The sequence below is a fragment of the Mustela putorius genome, unplaced genomic scaffold (assembly GCF_011764305.1).
Source record: "Mustela putorius furo isolate JIRA1106 unplaced genomic scaffold, ASM1176430v1.1 tig00001361_pilon_pilon_pilon, whole genome shotgun sequence".
Lineage (NCBI taxonomy): Eukaryota > Metazoa > Chordata > Mammalia > Carnivora > Mustelidae > Mustela > Mustela putorius.
In genome coordinates this window covers 249925-263347 of record NW_025421714.1, presented here as the reverse complement: position 1 = coordinate 263347, position 13423 = coordinate 249925, and the positions used below count along the sequence as shown (strand labels likewise).

Here is a 13423-nt window from a genome sequence, read left to right as displayed (position 1 = left end):
AACTCAAATTTTAAAATCATCTGGAGGTGGGTCTTATTAAAAGTGCAGATTTTGATTAGGTAAGTCTGGAGTAAGATATGAGGTTCTGTATTTCTAACAAGATTCCAGACTGCTGGTGCATGGACTACATTTTGAGTAGCAAGAGGTAGAGTTTCCATTAAATACCTTCTTGGTCAAATAGAACTAAGGTAGAATGTCTCCTAAAGATCCTCACTTGATGAGGCTTTTCTCTCATTAATCTGAAAAGAAAACCTAGTTCTGGGAACTGTAAAAATCTAGAAGAACTTATTACCTAGCTTTTTCTACCTATTGCACCAATATCTGGGATGTTGTATTGTGTTATTTTATAAACTTCCATGTATTCTTTAAAGGCCAGAGACATAGGTTTGGTGGGTATTTACAACTGAAATTCTGTAAGCTTAAATATATTGTTCTTATGTAAATCAACATCTTAAAGTGGTGGTGTTCAAAAATTTTGCCACATGTACTCACTAGTAATCTAAAATACCAGTGCACTCATTTGCATGTTTTAGGCTAGCATCAAAATATTTTCATTATTGGGGAACCTGGGTGGCTCAGTGGGTTAAAGCCTCTGTCATCTGCTCAGGTCATGATCCCAGGGTCCTGGGATCGAGCCCCATATCAGGCTCTCTGCTCAGCAGGGAGCCTGCTTCCCCTCCTCTCTCTTTGCCTGCCTCTCTGCCTGCTTGTGATTTCTGTCAAATAAATAAATAAAATCTTTAAAAAATATTTTCATTACAAGGGGGCCTGGGTGGGTCAATTGATTTTAGCTTAGCTCATGATCTTGGGGTCCTGAGATGGATCCCCACATGGGGCTCCCTGCTCAGAAGGGAGTCTGCTTGTCTCGCTCTCCCTTTGCCCCTTCCCCTGCTCATGTTCTCTCTTTTTCTCCATCAAATAAATAAATCTTTTAAAAAAGACATTTTCATTACAACTTTCTATACTTAGGGTATATTTTCCTTTGTATTGTTAATTCTGAAATTTTTAAATGAGGTTATATCAGTTTTTGAAATGGATGCAACTAAATAAAAATGCTATGTGTATTCGATTTCTATGATCATCCATTTAAAAATTAATGCAGAAAATCTTTATTGGAAATTATTATTTTTTTGAATTTGAATTTCTATCTTACATTTGTCACAAAAATAGGAAAGGTGCATCCTGCTCCTCTTGTTCTGCAGTAGCAGAACAGCAGAAAAACAGTTGGGGGAGAGAGATGGTTTGATGTGACACTTGTCATCCTTAGTGATGGGAGACCAGGAGTACAAGAGCTGAAGTCCAGATGTCCTGGAGACTGTATCCTTCCAGGCACTGCCCCCAGTCAATAGCCAGGCAGAAAACATCAAGTCCAGATCTCCTGATGCTGGTGGCAAAGCTCTGAGAACAGCAGCACTGAGATGGATGGTCATAGTCTGCTATCAACATTTATCTGAGCCCAGCCAACCTATATCAAAGTTGAAGTCCCTGGAACATTTGTTGGACTTTGACCATATCCCCAGGCATGACACCTTTGTTAGTGGCCCAGCCACAACAGGTCAAACAACATGGCTGCTCAAGGTGTGGGAAATAACTTCTCTGCAAATGCTTTTCAGATTCACAAGCAGACCCACACTGGGGAGAAGCCTTTCATGTGTAACATATGTGGGCGAGTTTTTGCCACCAAAGGCAACTTGATGGTCCACTGTATGATGCATGGGGCCAACAATAGCTCCATTCTCTGTGGGAGGAAGCTGGCCATTGAGAACACTATATCTCTGTTATGAACTGATGGGAAGAGAGTCCCTTAGATGTTTCCCAAGGAAATCCTGGTCCCTTTGATGACTTTGGACCCTGTCCTGTGGAACCAGTACACCAGTATGCTCAGTGGAGGTCTGACCATGATGACAAATTAAACATCTGTGATCCAGAATGGTGGTATTCCTATCCTTTCTGTTTCCCCAGAGGCCATCTCCATTTGAACAACATCACTATCTCTAAGATGGATGACTCCCAGTTTGCTATCAGCGCTGAAGTGGAAAAACCAGGTGCTGCTGACAGCGTCCCCAAACACCAGTTCCTTCTCTTCCTCAAGGAAAACAAAATCACAGTCAGCTAAATTTTAGGAGAACCATTGTTGAAAGATAAATGCAGGCAGAATGAACTCTCTAGAACTGTACTTTTCCTTTTTTTTTTTTCCTTTTTAAAAGAACCCATTTCCTCCTGTTTGTTTTCTTACTGATGCACAAATGATGTTTACAGTTGTGATCACAAACTCAGGCAAGTCCTATAATTAGATGTTGTTATGCTGCTTTGCAAAAAAACAAACACACAAACAAAAACAAAAAAAAAGATAATACATACTAAAACAAATATACACTAGATTTTTTTTTCCTTTAATTTTGGAAGGAAGTGGGTCTTGCAAAGTAGCTTTGTTACTTGCAAAAGACTGTATACATAAAACCTTATACAACTAGAGTAACTATTTCTAAAGATTATCCCCCTATTTCAAATTGGAACTTACTGAACTACAATGCAAAAGACAACTGTTAGCCTTTGGTGGGGAGTACTATATGCTTTCCTGTGACTCTATGCAGGTACGTGGACAAGATCTGGCATCTGTTTAGGGACCTGTTTTGTATGACCCCCCCTAACCCAGCAGCCACCCTTTCTTGTTTGTTTTTTTTTCCTGAATGTACTTTTTTAAAACAAAATTTGTAGAATTACAAAATTCCTTCAGCGTTGGAACCTTAAATAGGATGCCCTCAAATGGACTGAGTTTAGTCCTTTAGGGAGCCAGTGCATGTTGTTGTTTATTTAAATACAGTTTGGTTAAAGCCCCAAGAGTGCCAATGTACTCCCTATGCTTTCCAAATGCCTCCTTGCTGAACCATCAGGAGAGGTGGGCACCTGATCAGGGACCCTTAGGTAACTTAATTTGGTTTGCCAGTGCCTACTGTTTGAAGAACTGGGTTTTCATTCTCGAAGAAACTCATGGGAGTGCATGTTTCTCACAGGTTCACATAATAATTTTTACAAAAATGTCCTTGGTGCAGCTTATGCCAAGTTATTATAAAGATTGTTCTTGGGTATTGGATGAAGTCTATGAAGTTGGAACAGACGAGTCATGGGTGTGAAAGCTTCAATTTATCTACCTCATTTATGTTTTATTTTTGTAGCCATAGCATCTATTTTCCTATTTTATGATGACTGAAGTGTTCTGATGCCCTGTCTGAAACCTGAGTTGATCTGTGTTGGGAGCTGCTATACCTTTAAAATATTTTTGTGATTCGATTTTTTCCCTAACTCTTCTTCTTCTTTTTTTTTTTTTTTTTGTATATGTAATGATGAAACATGCTCTAATGGTTTAACAAAGAAAGAGAAAGAAAGACCTTAATTTCTGAGTGGAGAAGTCTCACCCTTCATGGGAAAGTAGATCAAGAATGTAATCAAAAGTTTGGGAACAGACTCTTTACGATAGAGAACAAACAAATGATTACCAGAGGGAAGGTGGGTGGAAGGATTGGTGAAATAGGTGATGGGGATTATGGAGTGCACTTGTCCTGACTAGCAGTGGTTGATGTATGTAATTGTTGAATTACTGAATTGTACACTTGAACCTAATATAACAGTGTATGTTAACTATATTGGAATAAAAAAAAGTTTGTCTGTGATCTTGCACCTGACTTCAGGATCCAGTTGTTTTTTTTTTCTTCCTGGAATTGTAAGCTGAACACAATGCTAGTACCTGTTTACACTGTGAAGTGGATATTGCTACAGAGAACACATTGGAAACTTCCTCACTCTTAAGCAAATGATGCCCTTGTGAATGTATGATATAGGGAGAAAAATGCTTGTAATTTTACCTCCTGATGTTATCTGTTCTGTTGGAGAATGAATTTTTGATGTGTTCTTTTTTCTCCCTCCCCCCCCCCCAAAAAATCACCAACAGTTAATTTTTTTCTTAAAGATTGAGTTATTACAATTATTACAGGTATGTAAATGCCTGCAATGGTATAAATATATTATAAAATATGTTTTGAAACATAAAAAAATAAAATTTTAGTGGAAATACATCTTTTTTTTAAGTTTTTTGTTTTTTTTTTAATTTACTTGAGAGAGAGGCAGAGAGATACCAAGAGCAGAGTTAGGTGCAGTGGCAGAGGGAGAGAGAGAAGCAGACTCCCAGCTAAGCAGGGAGCAGGAATTGGGCTTCCATGGAAGGACCTGAGCTGAAGGCAGACGCCCAACCCACAGAACCACCAGGAGGCCCCTGGAAATGCATCTTGATGCAGTTTGTGGTTCTTTTCCCTCCACACTATTTGTTCATGTGCACATTAATGAATGTTTTTTATTGCTAGAATGAGAAAGAATTCATAGTCAATACCAGCTCTATTTCTCATTTGTATGGATCTAAGTACAGAAAATTCTTCTTCACATAAATAATTAGATGTGACTGAGAGGATTTTGATATAACGATATCACACAATTTTCTAAATTCCAAACATAAAAACTTAGTATTGGCACAAAAATACTTAGTGATCTTTCACAAAAAAATTGTTTTCCAATTGTAAACCACTGGACTGGCAAAAGTATTTGTTACCCACTCGCTAGAGTCAGTCACTTTCTCAACACTAATGAGGTATTTTTTAAAAAGCTCCTTTATTTTAGAATAGTTTTAGATTTCCAGAAAATTGCAAAGATTATACAGAGAATTCCTATGCACCCAATTCCCCCACAATTAACATTTTACATCAGTATGGTATATTTGTCACAATTTAGAAAACAAATATTAATATATTATTTTTAACCAAATCCCTACTTTATTCACATTTTCTGTTTTTACCCAAAGTCATTTCTCTGTTTCAGGATCCCATCCAGGATGTCACATTTCATTTAGTTGCCTATCCTTCTTCTTGGCTGTGACAGTTTCTCAGACTTTATTTCTTTCGATGATCTTGAAAGTTCTTGTTGGGTATTTTGTAGAATGTACCACAACTGTGTTTTGTCCGATGTTTTCCTAATGATTAAATCTGAGGTCATGGATTTTTAGTATCAAGAATATAAACATGAATTTCTATTCTTGTCACATCATATCAAGGATACATACTATCTAGGAGACTTATCACTGCTGATGCTAACTTTCATTACCTGGCTGAGGTAATGTTCATCCAGTTACTCCACAGTGAAGTTAGACTTTTTCTCCCCATACTCTTTAGAAGGAAGTCACTATCTAGAGTCTCTAGTTAAGGAGTGGAAGTTGTGTTCCATCTCTTTCATCTACAGACATTATTTGGATTGTTTTAAAAAGATTATTTATTTATTTATTTATTTATTTATTTATGAGAGACAGAGGATAAGCACAAGTAATGGAAAGGAGCAGAGGGAGAGGGGGAAGCAGACTCCCCACAAGGAAATCAATGTGGGATTCCATCCCAGGACCCCAAGAACATGACCTGAGCTGAAGGCATACACTCGACTGCCTGAGCCACCCAGGCTGCCCTGTATAATTAAGATACATGACTTTGAATAATTTTGCAGGGGAGATTTTCTGTTCTTCCTTATTTATTTATTCATTCATTTATTTAATCATTCATCTATTTAATCATTTGTTTATGTCAGTTTAGGTCCGTGGATATTTATTTTATATTTTGTGTTATAATCCAATACAGTGTTATTATTTTGCTATTCTAATAGTTCTAGCTTTGACCACCAAGACTTTTTCAGTTAGCTCCAATGTTTTGTTAACATACCACATCATTTTGGATTTTGCTTTTGAGCAACTCTTTACTTTCTGACACTATAAGTTTCTTGAGGCTTACCTTGTATATTATATGCTCTAATCCTTGAATCATATATTTCTCAAAGGGGTCCTGGTTCCTTTTATTGAAAAATAACATAAGAAACAAGATCTGGGGGAGGAAAGATGGCAGAAAAGTAGGAGGAGGCACCCTTTCAACCTGTACCCTAAAGTGAGCTGATTACCTTCCAAAGATCTCCAATCACCCATGAAATCAACCTGAGATCAGAGTTATACATGTCTGGATCTCTACTGGAGGAGAAGACGCCAGTGGGCAGGTAAAGCGGAGTGGGAAAGTCAGACTGATATCAGAAGATAAACAAAAGGGGGAGGGAGCCACCAGAGGCGATCCATTGGAATGTAATATCCCAATACTAGAGTGCCCTGAACCTGGGGACCAGCATTAACTCAGGAGTCTGGTAGAAAGCACTCAAAAAGAGCAAAGGATCACCGGGAGGAAATTGCGGGAATCGGGGTGTTAGGGTCGGGCTTAAGTCCCCAGACCCAGGACAGCCACCCCTGGCACAGAGCCAGATAGAGTACAGTAGAGAAACCAGGTCTCAGTCCCTAGACCACCAGCGCGCCTGAGAGTGCATGGCGGCTGGCTCCTGTGAGGGACTGGGAGTCTCGCCAGCCAACAGAAGCACAGCCTTTTTGCAGTCCCCACGCGTGTCCTGCCATGCCATCAGAGTCCGAGTCGTGCCTCGTGCCCTCCCCTGAGAGAGGTGCACACAAATGCCAGCCAGGTCCTCTTGGACTGGAAAGATCAGGCACTCCCAGCCCAGGCCATTGGGAAAATCTCAGTGTGCAATTGCTGCTTAGAACTTCTCTGGCAGTCTGGAGCTGCCCAGACAGCCACCGCTGCTGTGGTTTAGGGTACAAGCAAAAAATCCTGAGTCCCAAGGGACCACGACTGGGAACCTGCTTTGCCAGCGGCCAAGGGGGCATTTATATGGGCTCTGCAGCCAGACTGAGGCTTCTCTCTGAGAGGGAGGTCAGGGTGCAGTTTGCTTTCCCCTAAACTTACAAAAACCACCAAAAGCAGTCAAGGCGAGAGAGAAAAACAAAAGTGAACAAATATAAAAACCTCCAGAGAACAAAAGCCTGAAAAAACCAGTTTCCTCAGAGCCCACCCCCTTGAGGGGGGAGGGAAGACTTAGCTGAGAGAACTTCCTGTACTGAAAACCCACCTGGCAGGCCCTTCCCCCAGAAAACCAACCAGGAAAGGAAAAAAAAAAAAAGACGACAGGAGAACAACCACCACTACTTCATAGGACAGTTTTTATTATTAATTCGATCCCACTATTCTGGCTCATTTTTTTAATATAGTTAATTTTTTATTATTATATAGATAATTTTTTAACCTATTTACCGTCACAGTGAGATGTCCAGTACATCAAATTCCTCTAACCTAAACTTTTTGATACATACACCTGTGTTGTTTTCCTTTTGCATTTCTATTTTTAAATTTCTTTTTTTTAAATTTTAGTTTAGTTTAGTCTAGTTTATTCCTTTTTTAATTTTTATTTTCTAATATTCATATAGAGTTAAACTTCAAGGTAATCCCCTTTCCCCAATCAATGCCACCACTATAGGTAAACCAATTCCTAATCCCGCCTTATCTTAAGAAAGTTGAGTCCTTTAACAAAGATATCAAAATACATCCAGAAAGAATCAAAACAAACTTCCTCACCCACACTGAGAATTTACAACCACTCTCCCATCTTTTTCTTCCACCAGTATTTCTGTGTTTTTGTGTTTGTCCTGATAGTATATAAATCTTGTGCTCAGGGTTCTTTTTGACAAGGTTTTTCCTTTATTTGCGTATATGCAAATATATATATATATATATTTTTTTCTCTTGTCATATACTTTTATCAGTCTTTTTGTTTGTCTGTGTCTGTTTGTATACTTCATAAATCTTACCTTGGGGCCCATTTGGGCTAAACCTTCTCTTTTATCTCACCTTTCTTTCCTGTCTCTCTCCCTCTCTCTTTTTTTCTTTTCCTTTTCTTTTTCCTCTCATTAGGGTGGGGAACCCTGATTGCTCAGAAGCATTCCAGGGTGCACCTTGATTGCACCACTGTCGATAAACCCAGCTACACCCATTCAGCCATCTCTCACCAAAATGACTAGGAGGAGGAATGCCCAACAGAAGAAAAATACAGAGGATGGACCTTCTGCAACAGAGCTAACAACTATCAACATAGACAGTATGTCGGAAAGACATTTCAGGCTAAGAATTTTCCAAGCAATAGCTAGGTTGGAGAAAGCCATGGGTGACCAAACGGAATTGATTTGGGCCAAACTGAAAACAACCAGAGATCATGTTTTCAGTATTAGGGAAGAGCTGAAAGCTACCAGTGATGAGCTTCACAATGCTCTCAATGAGTTCCTATCTAATCTAAATTCTCTCAACGCTAGAGTAATTGAGACAGAAGATAGAATCAGTGATCTGGAGGACAAACAGAGAGAGAAAGGATCATGAGGAAGCCTGGAACAAACAGCTTAGAAGTCACAAAAACAGAATCAGGGAAATAAATGATGCCATGAAGCATTCCAACGTCAGAATTATTGGAATCCCTGAAGGGGAGGAGAAAGAAAGAAGTCTAGAAGATATAGTGGAACAAGTTCTTCATGAAAAATTTCCCAATCTCATGAATGGAACCAGCATTCATGTACTAGAGGCTGAACGGTCTCCACCCAAGACTATAGATTCCAGAAAAACATCAAGGCACGTGATGGTCAAATTGAGGAATCATAACTGTAGGTATAAACTCTTGAAAGCTGCTAGGACAAAGAGGCTGCTTACTTACAGAGGAAAGCCCATCAGAATAACGTCAGACCTGTCCACAGAGACCTGGCAAGCCACAAAGGGCTGGCAAGATATATTCAGTGCACTAAATGAGAAGAACATGCAGCCAAGAATACTTTATCCAGCAAAACTGACATTCAAAATGGATGGAGAGATAAAGAGTTTCCAAGGCCGGCAAGGATTAAAAGACTATACAACCACCAAGCCAACATTGCAGGAAATATTAAGGGGGGGTTCTATCAAAGAGCAAAAATCCCAAGAATAGCATTGAACAGAAATATAGAGACAATCTACAGAAAGAAAGACTTCAAAAGTAACATGATGTCAATAAAAACGTATCTATCAATAATCACCCTCAATGTGAATGGCCTAAATGTGCCCATAAAACGACACAGGGTTGCAGATTGGATAAAACGAAAGCACCCATCCATATGTTGTCTACAAGAGACCCATTTTGAACCTAAAGATACACCCAGACTGAAAGTGAAGGGATTGAGAAGCATCGTTCATGCCAATGGGCCTGAAAAGAAGGCCGGGGTAGCGATTCTCATATCAGACAAATTAGATTTTAAACTAAAGACTGTAGTCAGAGATACAGAAGGACACTACATAATCCTTAAAGGGACTATCCACCAAGATGATCTAACAATTGTAAGTATCTATGCCCCCAATATAGGAGCAGCCAATTACATAAGAAAACTGTTAATTAAGATAAAGAGTCATATTGATATTAATACATTAATAGTAGGAGATCTTAACACGCCTCTCTCAGAAATAGAAAGATCATCGAAGCAGAAAATCAATAAGAAACAAGAGCATTGAAAGACACATTGGACCAGATGGACCTCATAGATATATACAGAACATTCCACCCTAAAACAACAGAATACTCATTCTTCTCAAGTGCACATGGAGCCTTCTCAGGAACAGACCACATACTGGGTCACAAATCAGGACTCAACTGATACCAAAAGACTGAGATTATTCCCTGCATATTCGCAGATCACAATGCCATGAAACTGGAGCTCAATCACAAGGAAAAGTTCTGAAAGAACTCAAACACTTGGAAGCTAAAGATCACCTTGCTTAAGAATGCTTGGATCAACCAGGAGATCAAAGAAGAACTGAAACAATTCATGGAAAACAATGAGAATGAAGACACTTCCGTTCAAAACCTATGGGATACAGCAAAAGCCGTCCTAAGGGGGAAATACATAGCCATCCAAGCCTCCCTCAAAAAAATGGAAAAATCCAGAACACAGCAGCTGTCTCTACACCTTATAGAACTGGAGAATCAAAAACAAATCAAACCAACTCTACACATAAGAAGGGAAATAATCAAGATTAGAGGTGAGATCAATGACATAGAAACCAGAGATACAGTAGAACGTATCAGTGAAACTAGAAGCTGGTTTTTTGAAAGAATCAGTAAGATCGATAAGCCATTGGCAACATTAACCCAAAAGAAAAGAGAGAAAGCTCAAATACATAAAATTATGAATGAAAAGGGAGAGATCACAATGAACACCAAGGAAGTAGAAACAATCATCAAAAGTTATTATCAATAGTTATATGCCAATGAGCTTAGCAACCTAGATGAAATGGATGCATTCCTGGAAAACTATAAACTCCCAAAACTGAACCAGGAAGAAATTGACAACCTGAATAAACCTATATCTAGTAATGAGATTGAAGCGGTGATCAAAAACCTCCCCAAAAACAAGAGCCCAGGACCTAATGGATTTCCTGGGGAATTCTACCAAACTTTCAAAGAAGAATAACACCTATTCTCCTGAAGCTGTTTCAAAAATTGAAGCAGAGGAAAACTTCTAGACTCTTTCTATGAAGCCAGCATTACCCTGATCACCAAACCTGGCAAAGACCCTACCAAAAAGGAGAATTTCAGACCAATATCACTGATGTATATGGATGCTAAGATTCTCCACAAGATCCTAGCCAACAGGATCCAACAGCACATTAAAAAGATTATCCACCATGATCAGGTGGGATTCATCCCTGGGCTACAAGGATGGTTCAACATGTGTAAATCAATCAATGTGATAGAACAAATTAATAAGACAAGAGAGAAGAACCACATGGTCCTCTCAATTGATGCAGAAAAAGCATTTGACAAAATCCAGCATCCGTTCATGATTAAAATGCTTCAAAGGATAGGGATAGAGGGAACATTCCTGAACTTCATCAAATCTATCTATGAAAGACCCACAGCAAATATCATCCTCAATGGGAAAAAGCTTGCGTCCTTCCAATTGAGATCATGAACACGACAAGGATGCCCACTCTCACCACTCTTGTTCAACATAGTATTAGAAGTCCTAGCAACAGCATTCAGACAACAAAGGGAAATAAAAGGTATCCAAATTGGTAATGAAGAAGTCAAACTCTCTCTCTTCGCAGATGACATGATTCTTTATATGGAAAACCCAAAAGACTCCACCCCCAAACTACTAGAACTCAAACAGCAATTCAGCAACGTGGCAGGATACAAAGTCAATGTACAGAAATCAGTGGCTTTCTTATACATGAACAATGAAAATACAGAAAGGGAAATTAGAGAATTGCTTCCATTTACTATAGCACCAAGAACAATAAGATACCTGGGAATTAACCTAACCAAAGAAGTAAAGGATCTGTACTCGAGGAACTACAGAATACTCATGAAAGAAATTGAAGAAGACACAAAGAGATGGAAGACCATTCCATGCTCTTGGATAAAAAGAATAAACATTGTTAAAATGTCTATACTGGCTAGAGCAATCTATACTTTTAATGCCATTCCAATCAAAATTCCACCGGTATTCTTCAAAGAGCTGGAGCAAATAATCCAAAAATTTGTATGGAATCAGAAGAGACACTGAATTGCTAAGGAAATGTTGAAAAACAAAACTAAAGTTGGGGTCATCACGTTACCTGATTTCAAGCTTTACTATGAAGTTGTGATCACCAAGACAGTATGGTACTGGCATAAAAACAGACACATAGAGCAGTGGAAGAGTGTAGAGAGCCCAGATATAGACCCTCAACTCTATGGTCAAATAATCTTCAACAAAACAGGAAAAAATATACAGTGGAAAAAAGACAGTCTCTTCAATAAATGGTGCTGGGAAAACTGGACAGCTATATGAGGAAGAATGAAAGTCGACCATTCTCTTACACCGTACACAAAGATAAACTCAAAGTGGATAAAATACCTCAGTGTGAGACAGGAATCCATCAGAATCCTAGAGGAGAACATAGGCAGTAATCTCTTTGATATCAGCCACAGCAACTTCTTTCAAGATATGTCTCCAAAGGCAAAGGAATCAAAAGCGAAGATGAACTTTTGGGACTTCATCAAAATCAAAAGTTCTGCACAGCATTGGAAACACTCAGGAAAACAAAGAGGCAACCCACAGAATGGGAGAAGATATTTGCAAATGACAGTACAGACAAAAGGTTGATATCCAGGATCTATATGAACTCCTCAGACTCAACACACCAAACAGACAATCATATCAAAAAATGGGCAGAAGATATGAACAGACACTTCTCCAATAAAGACATACAAAGGCTATCAGAGACATGAAAAAATGTTCATCATCACTAGCCATCAGGGAGATTCAAATTAAAACTACATTGAAATATCACCTTACCCCAGTTAGAATGGCCAAAATTAGCAAGACAGGAAACAATATGTGTTGGAGGGGATGTGGAGAAGGCGGAACCCTCTTCCACTGTTGGTGGGAATGCAAGTTGGTGCAGCCTCTTTGGAGAACAGTGTGGAGATTCCTCAAGAAATCAAAAATAGAACTTCCCTATGACCTTGCAATTGCACTCCTGGGTATTTACCCCAAAGATACAGATGTAGTGAAAAGAAGGGCCATCTGTACCCCAATGTTTATAGCAGCAAAGGCCATGGTCGCCAAACCGTGGAAAGAACCAAGATGCCCTTCAATGGATGAATGGATAAGGAAGATGTGGTTCATATACACTATGGAGTATTATGCCTCCATCAGAAAGGACGAATACCCAACTTTGTAGCAACATGCACGGGACTGGAAGAGATTATGCTGAGTGAAATAAGTCAAGCAGAGAGAGTCAATTATCATATGGTTTCGCTTATTTGTGGAGCATAACAATAGGCATGGAGGACATGGGGAGTTAGAAGGGGGTTGCGGTAAATTCGAAGGGGAGGTGAATCATGAGAGACTATGGACTCTGAAAAGCAATCTGAGGGGTTTGAAGTGGCGGGGGGTGGGAGGTCAGGGTACCAGGTGGTGGGTATTATAGAGGGCACGGATTTTATGGAGCACTGGGTGTGGTGAATAAATAATGATACTGTTATGCTGAAAATTTTAACAATTTTATGTATAAAAAATATAGAAAAGCAACAAGATCTGGGTAATAGATGTGCTCATTGCTCCTGTAGTGTTATTTCTTCTAGGCTCTCTCAGGTGACAGAGAAGGAAGACATATGTGTGTATATTAATTTGTGTAGACATACATATAGCTATAAAAACTTTCATAAGTAACCACCTGTACCTATATTAAGCTTAACATGAACTTATAACAGTGCCTTCAAATCAAAACAATTGCCATGTAGATTCGTTTAACTTGTCTGTAACTTCTCACTCTAAAAGCAAGAAACTTGGCTCCTAACATCACCCTAATCATTTCTGAGTTGCTCCATTCTAATACATGTATATATTGATTCAGATTTGCTAAGCCTAAACCTTTCTTAGGATTCTACTTCATCAAACCAGAATATATCACAGTTCTATCCACCTTTAGTGTTACAGGTTCTACTTATC

The 13423-nt window shown here is 39.0% G+C and overlaps 1 pseudogene; it reads left to right on the top strand.

Annotated features, from left to right (window-relative positions):
• Window positions 1-1418: 1418 nt before the first annotated feature.
• LOC106004584 lies at window positions 1419-2116 on the top strand (annotated as a pseudogene).
• The last annotated feature ends 11307 nt before the right edge of the window (window positions 2117-13423 follow it).